Below are 7590 nucleotides of genomic sequence, written 5' to 3'. Positions count from 1 at the left end.
GAACCCCAAACAGGATAGACCCCAAAAGAAAATCACCAAGACATATCATCATCAAACTTACCAAAACCAAAGAGAAAGAAAGAATCATGAGAGCAGCACAGGTAAAACGAAAAGTTACCTACAAGGGGCAACCAATGACACTAAGCTTGGATTTCTCAGCAGAAATCATGCAGGTGAGAAGACAATGGGATGGTACATATAAAACCCTAAAAGAGAAAAATTTCCAGCCAAGAATTATGTACCCAGCAAAATTTTCCCTCAATTTGATGGTGAAATTAGGACATTTCCAGATAAGCAGAAATTAAGGGAATTTGTTAAAACCAGACTAACTTTCCAAGAGATGCTAAAGGGAGTCCTTTGGACAGAGAACCAACAACAGCAAACAACAGCTGATCATTAACAAACATAATGATATAACCCAGAAACCAACCAGCTGTGGAAGTATCCAAAGTAAATAAGCCTATAAGATTGTAAACAGAGAACTAGAGAGATCAATTGACAAATGAGGACAACTACAAACCAAAAAGAGGAAAAAAACTGTATTGTTACAGAACTTCTAGATGGTAGGGATGTCAAGACAACTATAAGATAGAACAGACTATTCTAAACTTGGGAAAAAAACTATAAATCACAGGGTAACCTCAAAGAAAAATGATAAACCTTCACATCAAAATAAAAAAGAGGACCAGCACAAATATTTAGCAAATACTAAAACAATAGCAATGAAGGAAGTCATAACATGATTCATAAACAAAATGAACTCAGCATAGAAAATGATATGGAATAAAGAATTTGACACCACGAAAAAGCACATAACAAAAATGACAGCAACAAATTCATATTTGGCAGTAATTACATATTGGGAGCTCTGGTAGCATAGTGGCTAAAGCACTTGACTGCTAACCAGAAGGCTGGTGGTTCAAACCCACCAGCCACTCCTCGGAAGGAAGGTTGGGCAACCCTACTTCCGTAGTGATACTGCCTCGGAAACCCAAGGAGGGGTCGCTATGAGTCGGGGTCGACTCGACGGCACATAACAACAACATATCTGGCAAGGGACTTATCTCTAAGATTTACAGAAAACCCCAATGCCTCAACAGCAAAGGAATTAACAATCCAATTGACAAATGGGAAGAAGACATGAATAGACTTCACCTGAAGAGACACTGAGGATACTCAGGTGGCCAGCTAATACATGAAGAGATGCTCACAATCATTGGCCATCAGAGAGATGCAAATCAAAACAACAATGAGATACCATCTCAACCCAGCACTGATGGCAAGGTTCAACAAGACAGAAAATAACAAATGCTGGTGGGGATACGGAGAGATTGGGACTCTCACACACTGCTGGTGGGACTGTGAAGTGATACAACCACTGTGAAAAACATATGGCAATTCCTTAGAAAGCTGGAATTGGAGATACCATTTGACCCAACACTCCCATTACTAGGTATATATCCTAGGGAGGTGAGAGCCAGGACAGGAACAGATATATGCACACTCATGTTCATCGCAGCACTATTTACAATAGCAAAAGGATGAAAACAACCTACATGCCCATCAGTGGAAGAGTGGATAACCAAACTATGGTTCATACACGTTATGCAATGCTATGCAGTACTAAAGAATAATGTAGAGTCTGAAAAACACCGCATAATGTGAATGAACTTGGAGGACATTATGCTGAGTGAAATGAGTCAATCACAGAAGGACATATATAGTATTAGTTTGTTGTGGAGGGTCAAGGAACAGTTCATATATGGAGGGAAACTTTCTTTGTTTGTAGCCAGGGGTGGGAGGGGAGGGGAGGGAACATGGCAAAAAAAAAAAAAAAAAAAATGCATTGACCCATGTCACTTTAGTTTTTTGTATTTCACTGTACATAAATTATATTTCAATAAAATGCATTAAAAATAGATTTCTTTTGAATATCTGTGGAAAGTCAACTGCAGTCTTATTTTTAATTATTTTGAAGATAATAGTATTTCCTACCTCCAATATCCCTACTGCTTTTAAGATTTCTCCCTTTTCTTTAGTTTTCAGCAGTTTTAATATTATTATTGTGGATTTTTGAGATTTGTAGTTTCTTTCTTTATTTTTAAATTTTTATTGTGATTTGGGTGAAAGTTTACAGAGCAAATTCATTTTGCATACAGCAGCTCACATACACTTTGTCTCATGCCATTGACTGAAATTTTCCACAGTGCAACAGCTCCCCTCCCACTTCCTCTACATAATTATCTTTTCCCTGTGTCCTTCTCTCCCATGCACTCTTGCCCCCAGAGTTGTCTCCCTGTGCATACACAGCCCTTCTATTCTCCCAAGATTGATCTCTCCAAGGAGTGTATCTACCTAATGTAAGTATTCAGCTCATATGCCTGTGAAATTTGTAGTTTCCTTATGTCCTATATCAGTTGTGGAAAATTGATGTCTATTGTGTGGTGCAGTGCCTAAGGCATTTGACTGCAAATCAGAAGTTTGGTGATTCAAACCCAGCAGCCGCTCTTCGAAAGGAAGATGGGGCAATCTATTTTCAATCTATTTTGGTACAGATTTACCACCTCAGAAATCTGATAGGGGTCTCTATGAATCAGAATCAACTTGATAGCAGTGAGTTTTTTGTTTTGTTTTGTTTTGTCTTCAGTATAGCTTTTCTCCCATTTTCTGTCTTCACCCTCTGTGACTCAAATTATATGAAGTTAGCCTTTTTCATTTTGCTGCATTTATCCCTGCTGCTCTTTTCTGTATTTCTCATTTCCCCCATTTTTCTCTCTCCTACTTACTGGTTATTTTCTGCTTGTTTATCTTCATTTTCACATTTTGAGCAGCTGTTTATCTTTTTTCTATTTTGGTAGTATATACTATTTCTTCTTGTATTTATACTTTCTTTCTAGTATTATTTTCTTTCTTCCCCAAGTACCTTCTTTTGAACCTCCTTTAGGGCTGGTCTATTGATAATAAACTTCCAATTTTCCTTGATCTTAAAATATTTTTATTTCACCCTTATTCTTGTGTTTGTGCTTTATTTCTTTATTTCAAAATACATTTTATTGAAATATAATTTATGCACAGTGAATACATAAAACTAAAGTGACATAGGTCAATGCATTATTATTTTTTATTTGCTCCCCTCCTCTCCTGCCCCTGGTAACCAACAAAGAAAGTTTCCTTCCATATAGAAACCTCTCCTTGACTTTTTGCAATAATGAACTAATACTGTTATTTGTCCTTCTGTGATTGACTTATTTCACTCGGCATAATGTCCTCCAAGTTCATCCAAGAATATGCAGTGTTTTGCAGATTCTATATTATTCTTTAGGGTTGCATAGTATTCCATTGTGTGTATGTACCATAGATCGGTTATCCATTCTTCTGTTGATGGGCACCTAGGTTTTTTCCATCTTTTTGCTTTTGTAAATAGTGCTATGATGCACACTGGTGTGCTCTTTAAGCTTTGCCAGTAAGTGCACCTAGATGCACCCCACTCCACCAGCAAGCCTCCTTCCCAAAGGCACTCAGCTATCTCACTCCATGAGCCAGCAAGCCCAGCACTCTGTCTCATGCCTCTTGATTCCACTGCCATCATCTCTCTGCAATCTCTCTGCCAGTTATCTCAGCCAGTTGTCTCTGCCATCTCAACACAGGCATCTGGAGTCCAAGGATTCACTCCACTGGTAGCTGCTCTCTCTCCTGATGGTAGTGAGATCCCCTTTTCTGCCTCTAGGAGGGCTCACTTTAAGCCTAGCAGAATAACAAAATTGACCAATCCCAACATTAGGGTGTATTGAGCCATACATCCTAATGATCCCACCCCACAAGGACACCATATTCGCTGTTTGCATCACTAACAAGCTTTTTAATCCCCTTGGTGAGCCACAAGCACTTTATATTTGTATAGTTCCACCCAGTAATCTGGTGGGAGTCACAAAGACTATGGCTAGCAGGGTCATACTTACTAATTCGCTGTACCACACAAGATGATAGTTTTTCTCTCAGTATTTTAAAGATATTATTCCACTGTTTTCTGGATTCTATTGTTAATTAAGATTGCTGTTAAGAAGTTTGCTATCAGTCTGGTTTTCTTTGCCAATGTGCTGTCTTCTCTCTCACACTTTTAAAATCATTTTTGATATTTTCCAATTTCATCTTGAAGTAGCTTTGTGTAGACTTCTTTTTAATGGGTTATCTTGTTGTTGTTATGTGCTGTCGAGTCGGACCTGACTCATAGCGACCCGTCCTTGGGTTTCTGAGGCGGTATCACTACGGAAGTAGATTGCCCCATCTTCCTTCTGAGGAGTGGCTGGTGGGTTTGAACCCCCAGCCTTCTGGTTAGCAGTCAAGTGCCTTAGGCACTATGCTACCAGAGCTCCCTGGGTTATCTTACACTTCCTAAATTTGAGTTTATATCATTAATTATTTAAAAAAATAAGCTGGAAATTGAAATAGTCCCTCTTCTTTTTCTTCTCTATTCTCTTTTTCTACAATTAATTAAACATGCTAGTGAAAAAAATGGTGTGGGGTTTTGTGTATTTCACTGTACATAAATTATATTTCAATAAAATGTATTTTTTAAAAAAATGGTGTGGGTATGGCATCCAACCTACTCTATCTTCACAAGGGGGAGAAGGATCAAGATCAACAGCAGCCCAAGGCTGATTCCTATAAAGCGGAGGTCAGACATGCTTCCATCCTCCAACATTTTCACTAATTCTGACACCAATTGTCTCTTCCATGGCACGTTACTTCTCTGCTGGTTTCAATAACTTGTGCAATGGCCACACTGAAATCACAGACAATACTCATGATCATGGAGTTTACTAGGGAAACAACAAGTTAAAATTCAGGTTCAAGAAAGCTCAGGATACAGTTCTTCAATTAGGACAGCCTCTTCTCAGCAGTGCACGCAGGCACACCTCTATCTCTGGCTCTTGGCCTTTTTGCCCTTCAGCTCCTTGGCCTCTGCCCTGCTCAGGTAAGTGTTATAAAATTCTTTTAGCTCTGCTGATTGGTGCCCAGAGAGGCACTCCACTCTTTAAGCGAGATTCCTGCTCAAAGGCACTGAACTTTCTTGCTTCATGGGCCGGGAAGCCCACTGCAGTGTCTCCTGCCATCTCACACCATCTCTTGATTCTGCTGCCTCTGCTTCTCTGCCACTTTTCATTGTGTCAGCAAAGTGTTATAGCTCTCTCTCTCTGTCTCCTGGCTAGAAGAAGTTCAGCCCAGGGATCTCTGCTGTAAAGTACGTGCTCCATTCTTGGCTATTCTTTCTTGATGGTAGTGAGATCCCTGGCTTTCCGCCTCTGGGATGGCTCATTTTAACCTAGCGAGATGGCAAAATTGACCAGTCCCCACATTAGGGTTCCATACACCTTATTTGCATGCACTCACCCCCATGAGAGTGCCATGTACCTTATTTACATTGTTAGCAGGCTGTCCAATCCCCTTGGTGGGCCATAAGCATCTCACATTTGCATAGTCCCACCAGTCATTATGAAGGTTATGGTTAGAAGGAAACGACTCATCGGCACCTAACAACAACAACATGGTTAGAAGGTCCATATTAAGTAATTCACTGCAGCACAATTGTAATATTGATAGACATAATTCTATCTCTAATGTTTCTCAGCTTTTAAAAAATTTTTTAATAATTTTTTTTTATCTCTATAGTCTTCTGTAAGGAGCTTTGGTGGCATAGTGGCTAAGGCATTTGACTGCTAACCAGAAGGTTGGCGGTTTAAACCCACCAGCTGCTTCACAGAAGGAAGATGGAGCAGTCTACTTCATAAAGATTTACCACCTTGGAAACCCAATGGGGTTGCTATGAATCGGAATCAACTCAATGGCAATAGGTTTTTTGTTTTGTTTATAGTCTTCTATGCTTAATTCTATGTAATTTCTTTAGCTCTTCCTCACAGTTTTTAAATTATGTTTTCAGTTCTCTTTAACTCATTTATTAAGATATATATATATATATATATACATATACATATATACATATATACACACACACACACACGTTGTTGTTATTGATAGGTGCTATCGTGTTGGCTCCAACTCATAGCAACCCTATGTACAACAGAACAAAACATTGTTTAGTTCTGGTCCTGTGCCAGCCTCACAATAGACACACACACACACACACACACAATTTCTAGAAGATCCGTTTTGTTCTTAGATCTTTCTTATCATTCCTGATATACTCCTGTTGCTTGTTCACCTTTGTAATTTCATCCTTTATGATTATTATTAGAATATATTATGAATCTAACATTTGCAGTAGCTGAATTCCTTGGGTGTCCAATGATGGCTTGCTTCTTCATGTCCTTGGGCCCATGTCCTTGATTTTATACTTATATTTACTTGATTAATCTGGGAATTTTCTACAACATTAGAGTGCTTTCATACAGAGAGAATTTTTATCTGTTTCTGCCAAGAGTGAAAGCATTCTATCAACATGCTTTTGTTTAGTTTCTTTAAAGGGCCTCAGCTTAATGTACTTTTCAATTCAGTTTCCCTTTCTTGTAAGATCACAAATCACTGCTTTGGCATTTGTTCTCCAGGCTACCCTACTTGCAGGCTTACTTACCATTTGTTCTGGTTACCTAGTGTCTCTCTGACAAGGATATACCACAAATGGGATGGCCTTAACAAACAGGAGTTTATTCTCACAATTTGGAGGCTTTAAGTCCAAGTTCACAGTGCCAGGCTTTAGGGCCTGGGTGAAAGCCCCTCAGCCTTGGGCTTCAGCTCTGCCTCCAGCTCCCAGCCCACTGAAGCTAGAGGTTTTTCTTCACTCAGACAGCTGCTGCCTGCTGAGGCTGACAAGCCCAAGGTTGACAAGTAAAAAGGCACAGTCCTGATGTTACCAAACCACACGGCAGGCCATTAATTCAAGTCCACTGTAAGTCCCAAGTTTGGCAGAGCATGGTAGGCTGCTGAACAACGACATGACTATATGCAGGGTTCAATGTGCCATAAGCTAGAGACTATCCCCAAGGCTTCTCCTTATATACAGGAAGCAGACCACATCCCAAAGGCAGCTACTCAGCTGCTTGTGGTAGATCCCACCATGGAGCTGATTGGCAGTTTCGTCATGGGGAATAACTACCACCAGCTGCCCAGCCACTCAACCAGGCACAGCCAAGTGGACATACAAACTGAACCACCACACCATTCAAGGCTGTTACATTTGTGTTTAGTTCATAGTCTGTGTCCCTCTCACTCTTTTTTCCATGGTGAGTGGAATTCCTTAAAGATTTCCTCTACTTTCTATAATTCCAGTGATGCATTAAAGAGAATAATTCATTCAGGACCTAATTTGGGTGGGAGGGGATAGAAAAATATCCCAGTATTTAGTTCACTCTATATATTTTATTTTATTTTATTTTGATTTGGGTGAAGATTTACAGAGCAAATTCACTTTCCATACAGCAGTTCACATATATATTGTCACATGTCATTGACCACAGTTTACCACAATGCAGCAGCTCCCCTCCCACTTCCTCCCCATAGTTAACCTCTTCCCAGTGTCCATCCCTCCATACTCTCCTGCCACCTGAGCTGTCTCCCTGTGCATAAGCAGCCCTT

Source organism: Orycteropus afer, unplaced genomic scaffold (genome assembly GCF_000298275.1).
Source record: "Orycteropus afer afer isolate SDZICR_OR568_19922 unplaced genomic scaffold, OryAfe1.0 scaffold00268, whole genome shotgun sequence".
In the NCBI taxonomy this organism is placed as follows: Eukaryota; Metazoa; Chordata; class Mammalia; order Tubulidentata; family Orycteropodidae; genus Orycteropus; species Orycteropus afer.
The sequence above is the reverse complement of the archived record's forward strand: the minus strand, read 5'-3'. Positions refer to the sequence as shown.